This window comes from Gobius niger, assembly GCF_951799975.1.
Source record: "Gobius niger genome assembly, chromosome: 24".
NCBI lineage: Eukaryota > Metazoa > Chordata > Actinopteri > Gobiiformes > Gobiidae > Gobius > Gobius niger.
This window is the reverse complement of record NC_136875.1, coordinates 315,392-333,253: the sequence shown is the minus strand read 5'-3', so window position 1 is coordinate 333,253 and position 17,862 is coordinate 315,392.

Sequence of the window (17,862 nt, the reverse complement as noted above, 5' to 3'; positions counted from 1 at the left end):
CAGCACTGCCCGGTCACTGGCCTCGACGGCTTTACACAATGACCCCAGTGCGCCTCATCATCCTCTTAGCTCGGTCTCCAGTGTTGCAGCTACCACGGGGCGTGAAGTCGGAGGGTGGAAGGTCAGGTGAGGGGACGAACGTAGGTAGTAACATAAGTAGCAACGCCCTTTTATAGGTGGGTGTGCAGGACAGACAAATTAGCTTTAGGACATACAGGTAAGTTCAATTGAAAAAGGGCACAAGTGTTCTCAATGTATTTGTTTCATTTCAAAAGTATGCTTACCGTAAATTCTGCACCCCATTACCGGCCGGGTCTCTAATAGTGGCCCGGTTCGTTGCTGGCGGAGGTAAAAAAGAGCTGGTCTCTAATTTAGGCCGGGGCTATTATTAGAACCTACAAATATTCCCCAGAGGAATTTGTCTCATACTACTGTAGTGTAAATGAGAACTCATGTGCAGGAAGCAAACGGAAACCCGGCCAATGGGGAACGCTGCGGATCCGAGCGTAACTTTGACAGTTAGTCACTTTTCAAACCTCCTGTGACTATATTTGGAAACAAGCAACAAATGTTGTGTGACCCTCCAGGGTTTTAATAAAGTCACCATCGTGTCTTCAAAGCACGTCCAGCTGCTCCGTGTGCAGGTCAGTCCCACGCCTCAAAATAACTCCTCTGATCGGCGCGAGTGTCTCGTCTTCTCTCAGGTCTATTTTATGATCAATCACAAACACAAACCCTCCGTCTAAACTCAACTGTACACAAGATAACAACAAATAATAATAAATAAATGAATAATAATAAGTCCCTAAGACAATTGTCCCTACAAAATAAAAGGCGTCAATGTTCCAGCTGCTGGAAGAGTGTTTGAAATGTTAGTTAATAAATGAACCAAATATTATAGGTTCAGGTCCGTTTTGCTCAAATAGAAATAAAGGCCTGTCTCTAATTTTGGCCTGGTTCCCATAAAGGCCAGGGGCCTCATTTATCAAGCTTGCTGCGCACAAAATGAGACCAAAACTTTGCGTAGCCCCTAGTACGTAGCTAGGCTTCTTGTATTTGTTTGAAGTTGAGCAGCAAAGGCAGAAAAAAACCTGTATAACCTAGCTGTAAAAGGAAGTCATTTTTGGAGGTAGCTGAACGAAGTGAGAAAGTGGAAGAGAACGGAGCCGATCTATCTGGGACATTGTTTACAGCAATGGCGTGTGCTAAAGGAGCTAAAGAGGCTGAAGACGCTAAACTTCTGCTGGACTGGTAAATTCTGTTTAATTTTGGAGTAAGTACTGTATTTTGTTAATTAGTCAAGACGTAAAGTCGAAAACATATAAAGTTGTATGTTGACAACTAAGGGAACGCAGGTCAACATGCAACCTGTATAATATATGCATAAATAGTAAAACATACATAAAGTAAAAGATTATAAATAGTGAAGCGATAGGTCATGTATTTATTTAAAAGCCATGTTCATGGTAAGGTCATAAAAAGGTATTTACATTGTTAAAAATATCTTATTTCATTTATTTTTCTTACTTATGTGAAAAGTGTGTTTTCCTAAGTGGATATAGTCTGTGAAGGTGACATAGGTTCTTGTGGAGCAACGTGAGAGAGCAACTGGTTAGATCTGATTGGGTCAGGGCAGAGACAGCATCGTCGTGAGAGTAGCTTGTTCTTCGTAAGCCTTTTTCAGAGTAAGTTTTGTTCGGCTAAACCACTGTTTCTTTTTGTTGAAGTCATTAAGAAGTCGGACGCTGTGTAGCTTCAGCGCGAAGCTTCAGGACTACTGAGGCTGCCGTTTCGCTAACCTCGTGGGACAAAAAAGCTAACAGAGGATCGCTACCGGACTGGACAACGAAGTGCGGACCCCAGATAGTCACGCTCAGAGCACTGGTGCGTTCAGTTGGGGAATTCATGGGAACGCTCGTTCAACTGGGGAAGACGACTGGGGAACTCGGGTCAAAACAAGCTTCCCGACTTCAGCACCTGACGCGGAAATCAGCAGATTTGTTCTTTTATCGTCTAAAGTAGAGGTGTCAAACTGATTTTAGGTCGCAGGCCGAAATGAAGCCCCCACGACGGGTCGCGGGCCGCATATAATAGAGAACAATTTTCCCAATAAATGAATAATAATAAGCTGTGATTTGGTCAAAGCCCCAACTTGACTGTAGATTCATGAATACACTTAATACACTCAAAGTACTACATAGTAGTCATTATTCATTTACTCCACACTCGGTGGTGGTAAGCTGTTATTGAAGCCACAGCTGTCCAGGGGCAGACTGTCCATTTACCATGTGGCTATATAATGTGGCGTTCAAATCCTGAGCTCTTATTATGTCAGTGCCCTCTGCAGGGGCCGGATTAAATCAGCTCGGGCCTGATCCGGTGTATGTCAACACCCCTGGTCTAAAGGAAAAAGAGAAAAACACGGCCACGCCTTCCCCTGCTCATTTCTCTGTCAAAACAGCGGCACAAACAACTCATGTCATGGCCACAGCCCCACACACGAAACAGCACAACTTTATATCACCAAAAGTTCACAACAACCACCTTTTCAAGCTACATTTCAACCGCGAACAGAGTTTAGCGGTTCAGCTTCACTTCGCCGCTAACGGCGGCTAGCCTTTCTCCGCTCTCTCCGCTCGCGTCTCTGTTTAGTTTTTGAGACGCTAACACATTTAAATGATAAACTCAGCTAAGCGCTAATCAATGCTAAAAGACCGTTTTTATTTGATGACATCAAAATCCCCACTTTCCCACATAAAAACCTCATGAACACAAACCAACTGGGGACAATGACATCACATCTCGGGAAAACGAGTTCCCCAGTCCACATGAATGCACCATACCTCTGGCAACGTGGGAAACGAAGACAAGTCACTGCGGATCGGGTGTGGACCACGCACCTTCATCGCCTTTGTACTGCTGTATCTGGACCCCCGAGCTGCCCTCAACGGAGTCGAGGACGACCCCTTACCTGGACCAATATAGTGGGACGTTTACACAAGGTACTCTGCGATGTTAACATTATCTTCAGAGTTACGAGGTCGGAGGCAGCTGCCATATGGAGGGAGAGGGATTGCCGAGATCTTTGCAGCGGATCAAGAACTTTGTTGCTCTTGACACTCTTGTCACTCTTGATAGGCACGTGTCCATAAAGAAATATCTCTGTGAAAAACATCCAGATATTGAACATCTCTTCAACATATGGCACGTTGCTAAAGGTGAACAACTAACTTTTTATTATAATGAGACAAGGCTCACATGTATATTATTCATTTCAGGGCTCAAGAAAAAGTTGCAGGCTGCTTCCCAGTTGAAGCCCTGTTGTCTCGTCTCCTCCACATGAACGTGAGCTGGAGCTGGACAAGCTCCAGTCAGTGGTGTACCATATTCAAAATCAGCATCAGGGATTCCCTGGACGTTTCACCAGATGCCTTCATGGTCCTCTTCAGGGGCAGAAAGCTTGGCTTCAACCTTGTAATCTTTCACTCTCCTAATGCTTGAATATATCTAAGTATATATTTATTGATATGTGTCACATTATGAGCTGCAATTACATGTCATATTAATTGTATTGTTCACTTCAGGTACAGAAGCTGCAATGGAAATGGAGAGGATAGTTTGCAACCCCAGACTTCTCAAGGATATTTGTCAACTTTCTTCTTCCTACCAAACATCTACCATTGAGGTATTTCACAGTTCATTGAACCACTTTGCTCCAAAGATGATCTCCTTTTCTTTCAGTGGAATGGAATGCAGGTAAACAGCTCTATTATTCACAGTGTCTGCATACACTGGTGTATGAATGAGAGTGAATGGGTGACTGGTTCCTGTTCCTCTGAGTGCCTAAAGCAGGTGGAAAGACGCTAGCTACGTAAATATTGTTAATGATACTTCATACTACTTAAAATCTCCTCCTAGAACCGCCACCTTAATGTGGTGGGGGGGTTTGAACACCCGAATGATCCTGGAGCTCTGTTGTCCGGGGCTTCATGCCCCTGGTAGGGTCTCCCATGGCAAACAGGTCCTCGGTGACGGGTCAGACAAAGAGCGCAATGTGATTTGGGCAGCTCCAACAGCTGCCCCCACAACGTGGAAACGGAAATGTGGAAGAAGATGGATGGATGGATGGATGGATGGATGGATGGATGGATGGATGGATGGATGGATGGACTACTAAAAAAACTTCACAGTTGTGCTCATACGTTTACATACTCTGGAAGATTTCCTTTTTTCAACCATTAACCATGAGTGAAAAAAAAGTTGTGTTCTCATATTCTCTGAAACATAAGAGTACTTATAAGCACAGCTGTATTTGATGATTTATGTTTATGTCGTACCAATTCTCAAAGAAGAGCTCACCCTCTAATTCTTTCTTTTTCTTTTCTTTTTCTACCTGTCATTCCCTCTTTTCCTAGTGTAGGTGCATTCCCTTACAACCACACTAGATGGAGGCATAAACGTTCCCACTGCACTAATGGCGAGACCCAATACAGGAGTGACTGCACACACCCAGTTAATGAAATCAAAGGCAGAGCACAGAGACGTTGTTGTTGAGTTCCTTTAAGTTTAGTGTGCTTAATAATGAATGTTTAGGTTCGGATTTACCTTAGAGACATGGTCCCCTAACAATTGTTTAAGCTGCAATAGTTCTGACCTAGATTTCCTTTCACAGCATACACAGTAATTGGGCCTAACACTAAAACGGCTGTAGAGGTTGAAGTTTAGGCTTTTCCAAAGTTAAGCACAGGTCACTTGGTTTACAGTGGCGGAATAAATATTAGAGGTGCAAAAGCTAAACATTATTGTTTATGGCTTAAAACCATTGGATATTTTGATTTAGTAAAAGTATAAGTAAATAAATGTACAAGGAAAATGCATTTAATACACTAGCATGTTTGTTTATGTTGGGTAGTTGCTTTAAAAACGTAAACACAATCCCAAAGGGTGGAACTTTGAAGACCGTTAGATTTGAGTCGGTTTATTAGTTTATCTGCTAGTAATAGTATCTCATTTCTTTCTCTCTTCTTTTCTCCCCTTTAAGGTTTTTAACCTGCTGAAAACAAATAAATTACTTGGAAAAAGCTGAGTTGGCCCCGCGTCCTCTGTGTCTCTCCAGGTCCATCAAGCTGGTTACATTTGTAATGATTCACCGGGGCGTATCTGTATACCAGCAGGGGTGAGTGACCAACAACCAAACACATGAATGAACTTTGGCTCTAGTTTATAGCCATATGTATTCAGACACATCCCACCCCAACGCTCGAGCGTAAACCCGTTGAACAACACAAAACTACGCACTAAGGCACGTGAAAATAAAAGGTTTTATAGTCCAAATAAAGTCCGTAAACACAGGTCCAGACCACGAAGCCTTGAATCCCACCGCTGGCCCGGTGTAAAGGTTTTAAACTACGCTACCCCCCGGTAATTTGAAATCAGTTTCAAGTTACCCCCAGGGGTAAGATGAACGCGATTTCAAGCTACCCCCCCGATTTCAGATTACCCCCCTCTCAACTGCTTTCTTCATCCATACGATACCTTACAGGAACCGCGGTTGGAGCCCTAACCTTAAGGATAGTGGAGTTTACGAACTAAAGCTAACCTTACCTTAGCCCTAACCTTAAGGATAGTGGAGTTTGCGAACTAAAGCTAACCTTACCAGATGTAAAGTTATGAGAGTAGTAGCTATTATTAGCAATTAACATCCGGGCATTTTCTATTTAACACAGCCGTGCCAAACAAACAATACATATTGCGGCGGGGGTAATCTGAAATCAGGGGGGTTAACTTGAAATCAGTTCCAGGTTACCCCTGGGGGTAATTTTAAATCGATTTCAAAGTAGAGGGGGGTAAGGTGAATGGGGGGTAGTTTGAAATCGCTACACCGGTTTAACCCGAGCGACTGCCCTCCCGTGCACCCGAAGTCGGACCAGACACTCCCAGCAGCTCCGCGAAGCGTTAATCCACCTCCGTCCTGGATGAGTTACTTCCAAAACTGTTTATACTCCACAAAAAGGTTAGCTCCCGGCAACGCAACTCTGGCAAAGTGTCCCAGGTGGGCGTGTGACGTCACATCTCTCTGCGCCCTCGTAACCCTGATATACCGGCAACATCCTAATTCTTCATTAACACAGGAACAGCACCGGATTACAACAGTAAAACAATGAGACAATTACAATAAACATATTCTATGCCTTCTGTGACCAGGTTCTTCACATTGAATGACATTATAGAGGGTTTTGGTTCACCCCTGCTGGGTGACTCACATGTAGGGACCTATGTGGTCTTTACACATTATGTCATAGTGAATTTACATGAAGTCAGCTTCGTGTCATGAGGTCTTTAAATATATGATGCCCTGTGCGGGCTTATGGAGTGTCATGATGCTTGGTAAGTGAAATGTACCATAACTAAATCTTGCATCAATCAGCTCACTGTCAGTTATAGTAAAAAAGAGAATGTTGGTGTGGGTCTCTATTAAGGAGACCTTGGCAGGCATGGGAAGGGCCAGGCCTACATAGAGGCACCCCAAAGGCACAAGAAACTTGCCAAACTCACCAAACAAGTAACTACATGGCATGAGATAAATGTGTACAGAATGAAAGGTCAGAATCATGCTGTAATGTGCAAATATTGACTTTCTGCAGAACATCACAACCAACAATAAAACAAGGAAATAATGGAGGGGGAGTGGGACCTGAAGAGCCAATGCTTCCAAAGACAGATCTACTCTAGATCTACTAGATGATGTTGTGATACGATACCAACAACTTCACCACAGCCTTCTAAGGGAATACGGAGACTCTAAAGTCCTTCAAAGAAAGGTACAACAATATTGTCATACCTGTGAGTTGTCATATGTAAGAGGGGAGGAGCCACAGGGTCAAACACTTAAATATTATTTACATATTGACACTACACCCCTTCTGGAACCGCCACCTTAACGTGGTGGAGGGGTTTGAGTGTCCGAATGATCCTGGGGGCTATATTGTTGGGGGCTTCGTGCCCCTGGTAGGGTCTCCCAGGGCAAACAGGTCCTAGGTGACGGGTCAGACAAAGAGCGGTTCAGAAGGCCCTTATGAGAGACCAACAGGCCCGGTTAGAACCATGAGGTCGTCCTTCTGTGGACCCACCACCTGCAGGAGGCGCCATAGGGGCTGGTGCAGCTCCAACAGCTGCTCCCACGACCCGGCAACGGAGAAGTGGAAGAAGATGGATGGATATTGACATTACATGTGTTTTTTCCAGATGAAAGCATTATGTTAAAACTCACATGCATCATGAAAATAGAAACACAATTAAAGCCGTGACATCGCCTCTGTAACCCTACCTACATTTTAATACTCTGGTGATGTGCCATTCATCTTTGTGAGTAAACATCAAAACTACATTTAGCCTCTACATGTGAATAATAGCTCCTACCCAACGCGGCTAATTTTTAAAAAAATTCACAAGCAGCATTGGACGGCCCTAACAGGCCGTAGTTCAATGAGCACTGTCTACATGCTCCTGGCAGAGGGCGCTAATGTGCTGTCAGTATGCAAAATGTGAGATTTATGTGTCCATGGCAACACTGTACAAAATACGGTAAAATAGTAATAATAATAATAATGCATTGGTTTTATATAGCGCTTTTCTGGACACTCAAAGACACTTTACATTGCACTATTCGTTCACTCCATACTCGGTGGTGGTAAGCTACTATTGTAGCCACAGCTGCCCTGGGGTAGACTGACGGAAGCGAGGCAACAAGTCTGCGCCATCGGCCCCTCCGACCATCACCAACCACTCACTCACTCACTACATTCGTAATGACACTTGGCCACAGGTCCCCATTAATTTTCCTGCAATAAGAGGTATGAAAGTCACTGTTTGAGACGGTGAGTTTACGTTTGAATGGGGACGGCCGGCCGCATGGCCTCAATATAGTCTCTCCATGTAAATAGCTCCTACCTGGGGGTGGGGCGTAAATGTGCCTAAAATCTCTGGGAAAAAGGAACACGAGAAACTAGAGAAATACCAGGGGCTCAGAGAAGAGCTGGAGAAAACCTGGAGGGTGAAGCATCAGTGGTGCCCGTGGTCGTTGGGGCACTCGGGGCAGTGACCCCCAAACTGGAGGAGTGGCTCCAGCAGATCCCAGATTGTAGCACCTGTGTCGTAAAAGTGTAATAGACACTACAAAGGTACAAGACCAGTACCTGTACTTGTCAATGCTACTAACACAGGAACGCAAAAGTGAATGTAACAAAGGCTAGAGACCAGAAGATCTGATTCAGCACATGGAGGGAGTGGACAGGTTCAAGAGGTACCATGTATTTTAAAGTCAAGTGTAGTCAAGGACAAAACAATAGTGCAAATATATACAGTGAACTAATAGTAAAGATTTGATGAATGGCGATTCAAAACCCAAGCAGTAAATTCAGTTCAAATCAAATCAACCATACAATAATAATGCACAATAGAAAGTACATTAGAATATTATCAATCGCAATCAAGAGTCCACAAACCCAAATCAGGAAACCCCAAATTGGGAGAATCCACCCCACTTCCCAACCCCTCCACAAGTCCCGTAGAAACCCACGTCTGGGTTGAGTGTGATGAGCCAGGGGAATTGTCTGACAGTTTTTATGGAATAGTGTGTGTAACAAGTGACAAGTGAGGCGAGTGGGGAGAGTTCTCCCTACCGGCCCGGCAGGAGAGGTGTGATTCAGTGCGATTCGATTCTTGAACAGTCACCAAACTGTGGGCACTAGACCTGCTCCATCAGCTCACCATCAGATCAGAACCTGGCCGGTTTTGCGATCTATCTCTGCGCACTAGAGCTTTTCCTCGCAGGTTGTGGTAGGAGACTCCTATGAGTTAATATATAAACCAGCTAAGTGACAAGTAAAAGTGAAGTATTAGAACAACGAAAATAAGCTTAAACTGAGCTGTTTTTTATTTTATTTATTTTTTTTATTATTTTTTTTATTATTGATTTTATTTTAAAACAGCCAGAAGTGATACATGGCTCGAGGCCTTTCAGCATAGCACATTGCTGTCGCACACCGAGCCAGACAAACTCACAGCAAACAATTCAACAGAAGAAGACAAGACAATAATAAGACGAACAAAACAAAACAAAATATTAAGTAAATACAAACTGATAGCACAGACAATGACAAACAGAAGAGAGAGGCATTAAGTAGTTTTAAGAATAGTCAATAAGAATAATGTTAACAATAATAAACAAATGAATTATTTTATATTTTATAAAATAAAACATTAAGGAGCTCTGGAATAAGGCTCCCCCACCTGCATCATGTACTACCCTATGAGTTTTTAACTGCACCACATACCACAAAATTTTTAATGCACCACACAAGGACAGAGATGCAGGTGGGGGTGGGCAGAACTTAATATTGTAGTTTCCTGTTTGTTCTCTCCCTTTTCTTCCTCCAATCTTGAATGTTTACCCTTCCTCATGTCCATTACCCCATTCAGTTTACCTTTACCTCATTATTATTGTGTCCTTACTATTATTTGTTACTATCATCATTTTTCATGTTCCACGATTTGTTTCCCATGATTTATTATTTGCTTTCATCTTTTTTTGTTGTGTTTTCTCTCTTACTCATATCGCACACCTACTCAGCACACACACCACACATCCACGCCATGCAGAACCCAAGAATGAATAATCAAATATGTACCCTACCCTTATGTGTCTTCCCCTTGTCTATGTGCTATTTGTAAGCTGTGTTTTATGTCAATAAAAAAAAAAAAAAATATAAAAAAAATAAAAATAGTAGTTTTAAGAATATAGATAACAATAAGTAACTAAGGATGTGTCCCATAGAGCGGGTGTACTTGGGCACAAATAGAGGGGGTGAGCCTAACCTGAGTGCTTCTAGGGCAGAACTCCAGCCCATACGACATATGAGCTGCTGCACAGATTATGTAAAAAGTTCGTTATATATATTTAGTATTTTGATCGAGTTCTTATTCCAACCTTTGTTTAGAGATCTTATATACATTTCAATTTCATTTAGGAATATTTTAAGGAGGGGATAACTACAGTTTTCACTAAATTTTACTTTATGAATATGGAATTTACCTAAGACAATAAATAAGTTCACCATAAATTTTATTTTCCAATTGGGGTGGTTATAATAAGTTATCATATTTTGGTAATTCAATTTAATATTAAATGATGTTTTCTGTCGCACGTATGATTCAAGGTCTTTCCAAAATTTCTGACTGTACCTGCAATCAAAGAATAGATGTTTGAGGTTTTCTTCGCTTGTCTCACAGAAAGTACAACCTGATGATTTATCCGAGTACTTTGCGACTCTCAGATTAGTCGGGTACACATTATGTAGTACCTTCCAATGGACCTCTCTAACTTTGTTGTAAATACAGTACGTGAATGGCATAAGCCATGCTGCGTCCCAACATACTTCTAAAAATTGAGCAGACCAGTAGGCCTTGCAGGCAGGTATTGGTGCGTTAAGACATTGGAATGTATTCCTAATGTGTTTATTAGAGCATTATTATCTCTAATATCAATTCCATTTAAAAAAACTTTACCTACAGCGGTGTCTTTGGCGGTTTTGTTTTGCCCTTTCATTAACTGTTTGATTCCTGTGGGAATACTTTTGATCACGTGATTATATTCTTGGGGAGTTACAGGAAAATTATAGTGATTTATAAAACTTCCATACTCCATAATATTTCCCCCATTCTCAAACAAATCTTCGATGAGAATAATTTTTTTTCCGACCCATTTCTTAATATACAGTGATTTATTCCGTTTTAATATATATTCATTGTTTCACATTATGCTTTTATGGGGGGAGAAATTATGCGTATGACACAGCTTCCATGCCAGCAAAGCCTGTTGGTAAAAAGTTGACAATTTTAGCGGTAGATTAGTTAGATTATAATTACATTTTAACAAAAACTGTAAACCTCCGACTTGCTTAAAGATGTTAATGGGGATAAGATACCATAAAGAGTCGGAGTTTCTAAGACATGCTTGGATCCATTTGATCTTAAAAGTATTATTTAAATCTATAAAGTTCAGAAGCTCAAGACCTCCTGCACCCTTGGGCTGTGTTAATATAGATTTTTTAACTTGGTGTTGTCGACCTTTCCATGCAAAATCTATGAACAAGTTATTTATATCCTTGCATGTAGCTTCACTTACCTCTAGGGACAGTGCAGGATAAACAAATCTGGATATCCCTTCTACTTTGGTCAGAAGTGTCCTACCCCATATAGAGATATCCCTCTGTTTCCATAAATTCAATATCATTTTGGTTTTCTCTATTTTTGGCTGGAAGTTTGTCCTTTCCCTTTCCTTTTTGTCTTTAGTGATTGTTATGCCAAGGTATTTTACATTTTGTTTTACAGAGATATCACACATTGTATTTTCATTGCAATCATACAAACACATAATTTCACATTTTTTAGTGTTTAGTTTAAGGCCGGATGCAGCTGAGAATTTGTGTATCAGTGCAATGGCACTCCCAACCTGATGCCTATCGCTCAAAAAGAGAGCAGTGTCATCTGCCAGTTGTGTTATTCGAATTTCTTTTTGGAATATCGTTAATCCTTCGATGTTATCTGCATTTTTAACGCAAATGGATAAAATTTCCACAGCTAACAGGAACAAAAAGGGTGAAATCGGGCATCCCTGACGGACAGATCGTGTTACTGAGAAGCGAGATGTTGTATACGGATATAACAGCACACTGCTATTGATATCCTTATACAACGTTTTAATCAATGAAATAAAGGATGAGCCAAAACCAAAATGTTCTAAGGTCTTAAACAAAAAATAATGTTCTATTGTGTCAAAAGCTTTATAAAAGTCCAGAAACATAATCAGAGCTTGGGAAGAAATATTATTTTCATAGTCTATTAAATCTAATACTAATCTTATATTTGAGCTTATATGGCAATTTTTCATAAATCCTGTTTGGGTTTCACTAATGATACTTGAGAGGCCCTTTTTTAAACGCAAAGCAAAAATTGTTGCAAGAATTTTATAATCAGCATTAAGCAGTGTAATTGGGCGCCAATTTTCTATTATCACCGGATCCTTATCAGGTTTGGGAATAAGGCATATCAATCCTTGCTTCATTGATGATGACATTTCTTCCATTGATATGCACTGATTTAGTGCATTGAATAAGGGTTTTTCAATCACTTCCCAAAACTTGATATAAAAATCCACAGGAAGCCCATCACATCCTGGGGATTTTCCTTTTTGTAAGGAGTCAGCCGCCATTTTCAGTTCTGTTCTTGTTACTGGACTATCACATTGGTATTTAAAACTAGCAGAGATATTCGGTATGTTATCCTTCATTGAGTCCAAATATGAATCGCATATATCAGGTTGGGAGGCAGTACAATAAATGTTCTTATAAAACTGTTGTACATGTTTAGATATATCCCCAGCTTCAGATAGCATGATCCCATTGACTTTAAGGTTAGTGATGTTATTTCGTTTCTGGTTCCTTTTTTCTAACGACAGAAAGTAACTTGAATTCCGTTCCCCATGCTCTAACCATTTGCTACGTGATCTTACAAATGCGCCCTTAGCCATTTCAACATATGAATTATCAATTTCTTCTCTCAATCTTTTTATTTCTATTTCTTCATCTTCATCAAGAGACGGTTTAGCTAACAGGGTTTTTAATTTATCCATAATTTTATCTTCCTTGGACAAAGTGTCCCTTCTAATGTCCTTACTGCGATTTATTGCTGATTCTCGAGTCTTAAATTTAAAGTATTCCCATTTTTGAATATAATTTAAGGTATCCTCATTCAAAATATTCTGCGATAAATTGGTAACTTGTTCACAAAAAATATCATCATTAAGTAGATTAATATTTAATTTCCAATAACCTTGAGTCTTATGGTTGTTTCCCCTTTTTCCTGAGAGGTATAATGTAATTAGTTGATGGTCTGACAAGGGAGCATAAGTGTGAGACACCTCTATAGCATACTGAATACATTCTGGGGACACCAGCCATAAATCAATTCTTGACCGTAAAGATCTACTAGTATTGGACCATGTATATTCAAAGGAATTGGGATTTAGAAACCTCCAAACATCAATAACTTTTAATTTCTCAGTCAACCAAGCTGTACTTTTGAATTTTTTGGCCAATGCTGTTTTAGATGGTATCCTATCCATTGAATCACTTGGTGCATCATTATAGTCTCCCCCTATAATTAGAGAGTGAGAATCTGAAATGCTACTTCTCATTTCCATTACCTTTGCCTCAAATTGTGTGATCATTGCTTTGGCTAACGTTGCATTATTAAAGTTGTAAATATTACATACAATGAACTTTTTATCATCCACCTCACAGTTTAAAATTATATATCTCCCCTCACTGGAGTAAATCGATTCCTTAACAACTCCTTGAAAATTATTGAACAAAATAGCGACCCCTGCTGACAGATTTGTCCCATGGCTAAAAAAACATCTATCCCCCATTGGGATTTCCAAAACTTCTCATCATTTTTAACTGAGTGAGTTTCCTGTAACATGATAATGTCTGCCTTTTTTCTTCTACAAAACAAAAATATAGCTTTTCTTTTTGCATTGTCACGTAAACCTCTGACATTTAATGAAACAATCTTTAGCGCGCTATGGAAATTGTTGGTCATTTATTAGGAAAAACAAAACAAACAAACAAAGCAACACAGAGAAAAAAATAAACCTATAAAAAAAAGGAAAAAAAAAGAAAAAATTGTAATAAAAAAAATGTAATCAACCAAGAAAGAGTGCCGAACCTCCAACACCTATAACCTCCATCATATAATGACGTACCACTACCTTACTCGACTTCCAATGAGTTAAGATTCTTAATTTTCAAAATGGTTACTTTACCGCATCGCAAGCTCTGACTACTTTCCCATCGATGATTGCCTTGCCTCCCGTGAAGAAGGCTCTTTTCCCTTCTTTTCGTGCAGCGTCCACTGTCGGCCAGAGGGTATTCCGGTCCTCTCTGTCTTTGTCAGTCAGATCAAGCTTGAAGTGAAGTTTCCGCCTATTCAGAAACTCGGACTCCCTGGCGTTGTTCCAGATTGTATCCCGCAGTGATCTGGAGATGAATTGGATCACCACGGGCCGATGTCCTCCATCTCTCGGCCGGCCCACTCTGTGACAAACATCCAGGAACAAATGGAGCTTGTTGTTGATCTCCGGGGCCACAGACAGGCATACGTCGACGATCTTCTTCCTCAAATCTTCTCCCTTTTCTTCTGGTAGTCCATATAAGCGTAGATTGTGAGCTCGTTGCCGTCTTTCTTGCTCATTGAGTTTTTCTTCTAGCTTGGCGATTCTCTTCTCATATCCCGCAGAGACAGATTCTATAGTTTTCACTGATGATTTCATATCTCTGAGTTCTTCATAGAGGAACTCTGAGGTGCGTTTCAGTTCCCCTATCTCTGCTTTGTTGGTTGCAATCAAACTTTTAAGAGAATCAGTGCTTTCGTTTATTTTCATGAACAAGTTTTCTTGAAGTTCAAATAATGTGGAGGGTTCCGTCCTTCCCTTTTTATTTGCAGGGCTCGGGGTAGAGAGCAAAGATTCCGAATGCATTTCAACTTGTACCCCGATAGCCCCTGAGCGTGGGTGAAAGTTCACGTTAGGGTCTGGATTCCCGCTGTTAAACTGTGTAAATTGAGCAGACGGCTCATTTTCTTTATCCATGTTCAGTTTATCCCGACTTCTCTTGTCCGTCATTCTAGGGCGACCTCTACCCCGTCCGTGCCCTCTTGTTCGAGCTCTGCGCATGGGTTAGATAGCATGCACAGAGGAGTATGCCGTGCGCACGTCTTTGTGATGGGGAAAAGTTTTGGTACCTTAATCCAGATTTCGTCACTTCATCTGAGGCATATATGGTCGGATATTCAGCAGTGTTCGTTAGCTGAAAGCTGTTTCGGGCCTCATGGCTTTGCGTCAAACACAATCACTGACAGCTGCCGCTCTCCGCAGCGCTGAGGTGCTGCCTCCCCCCTCACTCCTCGCACACCGAAGCCGCTTAAACTGAGCTGTAGCACGACTCTGATCTGACTCGATGACGTCACTGAAAGCGAGCGCAGTGATTGGCTAACAGGCGTGAGAAATATAATGAATGGGAAAGTTAGAAACAGCTCAGCAGTGAGAACTCATAAACAAATAGTAAACAAATACACTTTGCGCTGCTCACACGCCAGGTGGAGGTGTTAACAACGTAAGAAGCTCGTGTGAAGGTGGGGCTCTTACGCATGCGCACTATTAATTAAGAGAGTACCAGAATTAGGGAGACCAGCTCTATAAGAATAAAAAGTCAGAAACTTGAGCTCAAAAGAGAGGGCAAAGGGTCAAAAAAATCTATGAAAAATGGGCTATATTTAAAACAATCTATGATTAAATTAAAATGCTTTTTCAAAATAGGAACAGAAAATGTTATCTAATGATTGTGACTGTAAGCCTGTGTGTGCACTGTAGGCCTGTGTGTGCACTGTAGGCCTGTGTGTGCACTGTAGGCCTGTGTGTGCACTGTAGGCCTGTGTGTGCACTGTAGGGCTGTGTGTGGAGGAGAGGGGGAGGACGGACAAGAGGAAAAGGGAGAAGAAGGAGGATCCTCCCGAGAAGGGAGGATAGGGATAGGGCGCACAGCTGCAGGAGGAGAGGGGGGAAAAGGCAATGCAACAACGAGGGGATCCCCGTGGGAGGGGGAGCAAGAGGAGAGGCAGGAGGAGAGGCAGGAAGAAGGGGCGAAAGAGAAGACAGGATGAGGTCTGGAAAGGACTCAGAAAAGGTGAGAAGAGGAAGGGGATAATGTCCTCGTGAACTAAGGACAAGGCAGAGTAAGGGGTGACAAAAGCGTGGGACAAATAGAAGGCGGAGGCTGACCGGGGGTGGGGCCAGGGTTAGCGCCGATGGGGAGGACCGCAGGAGGAGGAGGGTCCACAGGCGGCAGCCAGGGGGCGTCTCCTAAACACAGAAAAACCTGAGTCAGAGTTGTACTTTTCAACTTACAAACTTAGTCCCATTAAACTGGCTTAGTACTGCAACTATTTAGAAAAGTATTTCAATTAGGTTTCTATGTACATGTTTTTTTTCCCTCATCTTTTCATCTATTTGTTTAAGAATTGTCCAAAGCTGGACACTGTAGGAACTGTCAGTGAGTGGACAGTCCTGTTCCTTGTGTCTCCAAACACACTGCTGCATCAAAATACTGAATCATTTGACGTCTGTACAAGTCCTGCAGTAACTTCATGCTATACTGTGCATTTCAAAGTAAACATTCCAAAACGGGCGCCATTTTGTTTAGACATGTCGCTACTTAACATGTGACATTCAACAACGTCCAGCACACAAAATCCAAACAAATTCCCACATATCCTTTTCTACTTTGTTAGTTTGTGCCCTCTCCTTTCACATTTTGAACTTTTATCCAGGTTTTATAGTGACATTTTGAAGCAATCTTTGAATGAACTATTTGCTATTGTTTTGTCTGCTAACCAAACTAGCGAACATTAGCTTGTTAGCTCCACAGTTGCCTTTTAAAACATGTTTTTCTCTGTCAAGTTATGAAAGATAAGTGTACATTTGCAAATAATTGGATCATTTTGTTGTAGTGTAGGTGTCTGTCCTTTTTACTTGCTGCTGTGGGCGTGTCATTGGCTGCTTCCCTGATGGGTGTGGCTGCTCCTGCTCCCTGGCTGGCTTGTTGGCACACCTGAATCTACTCATCTCATCACCTGCAGTATAAAGCACGGGCTCTCCTTCAATCCTCTGCCAGATCGTCAGTCTACTTCAGTGAGAAGACTTCTCAGGCCTACTTTGGTATTTGCTATTTTTGTATTTGGATATTTTTCTAACTGCCTTTTCCTGCTCCCCGTCAGATCCTCGTGCCAGTTTGCCTGCCAGATCCTCACCTGCTCCACTCCGGATCCCAGCCTCGTCCCGCACCAGCCCCAGCCCTACTTACCTGCTTCACTCCAGCCTCTCCCCAGCCCAGCCTTTACCTACCTGCTTCACTCCAGCCTCCACCACCTTGTCTGCTCCAAACAACCAATATCTCTGTTCCGTCCAACCAGCCATCAACCAGCTTTGATTAATAAATCTTGTACTCACCTTTCTCTCAGTCTACTGTTTGGGTCTGCCTTGCTCAGATTGTGACACATTTGCTACATTTGACTTGTTTTCAGCAGGTTTTTGGTTTCATTGTCCAAAGAAAACGCTAACGTTAGCTTAGTGTGACTGTCAGTCTGCACGTATCACACCAACTGTCTCTCTAAAACAGACTTCTGAGGACAAATGTCTTTCACAAACTATTCATTCAACAATAGGTACTAATAAGTGAGGATTTAGGGAAGTTTACCTCCAGCCTGCAGGTCCTGGAGGGAGGGAGGTCCAACGGGGGCATCTTCAAAGTTTTCCAGACGTTTTCACAAACTTGGCAAAATATGAAACATGTGTTTGTTAAAGTGCTTTTAAATTGCCGACAGATGAATGTGGAGACACGATTTAAAGCAGAACATGCTAAATGATATGCACCAGTTCTGTAGCAGTCGCAGTCGCAGTCCAAGTGAGAACTGACCCTTGGAACTGTGAGCCTTATATAGATACAGACGGCATCTCGTCATAGAAGGGGGCGTGGCTTCGCCGAGGGGGAAAATAGAATCTTTAGAGAAACACAATTTTTCACTCTTTTTTTTTGCCATTTTCTGGTGGAATATGAACTTATTTATCACACACAAATAAAGTCCAGTGTAAATCGGGCCCATATGGATATTTTCTCACAGCAGATTGTTCAGTAGAAGTGAAAAAACGGCAGTTGTAGCAAGCGCTAGCTAACCGTTAGCACTAGC